Raw genomic sequence first — 777 nt, forward strand, 5'->3', positions numbered from 1 at the left:
TATGCTAATACAAGAGATCATTATATACATACATATTGAAAGTGATGTTTCATTTTTGAAAGAGAGTTATCGCTGACGCGTCCGTCTTGTCAACAGGAATACTTCAGAGACATGATTGGACGATTTAGAATATGTTGAAGAATGGAAAATAGAGTATTGTTCAGGTACACCGCTGAATAAATTGTTAAACCTGCGTAATCAGTCGAAAACACAAAAACCACAGAGAAAACCATTGAGAAAAATTGAGAGAAAACGAAAACAGCTATTAGAAGCGTGCCAGCTGACAATGAAATATAAGATAAAAGCTACGAATGGAATGAGCAGATAATAAATTGAGACAGAAACGATAACTTATCCAGTCAACATGCCACAAGTTGTCATAAAAAACATTACAAGTGCATTTATAAAAACAGCTATATGCATATCATTAAATTATTAGATTTTATAAGTTATTACATAGCATGCGACATACCTGGACGATACATAATATTTTATGTAATATATTAATTCTTTATATAATATTCAAAGGTGCCAAAGGGTTTACAGGTTATTACTGTGTCGTAATCCATTGCTAATGTCAATGTTTTGTGAATCTTGCCGTTCACTTTATCAGAGGAAAAAGCTCTTAATGTATCATGACACGAAAATAATCCGCAAACTCTTTGGCATCTCTGAAAAAAATGTCCATGAAAGTCTCATAAATTTAATATAATAATATAATTTGATTATTTTATTTAAACAAGAAATTATTTAAATATATGTATAATATACATTTAA

The 777-nt window shown here is 29.9% G+C and overlaps 1 protein-coding gene across 1 annotated transcript in view; it reads left to right on the forward strand.

Annotated features, from left to right (window-relative positions):
* LOC108691062 (akirin-2) overlaps positions 1-777 on the forward strand; it is a 3509-nt gene that overhangs the window by 1209 nt on the left and 1523 nt on the right. The window lies entirely within an intron of this gene.

The sequence above is a fragment of the Atta colombica genome, unplaced genomic scaffold, assembly GCF_001594045.1.
Source record: "Atta colombica isolate Treedump-2 unplaced genomic scaffold, Acol1.0 scaffold38, whole genome shotgun sequence".
Lineage (NCBI taxonomy): Eukaryota > Metazoa > Arthropoda > Insecta > Hymenoptera > Formicidae > Atta > Atta colombica.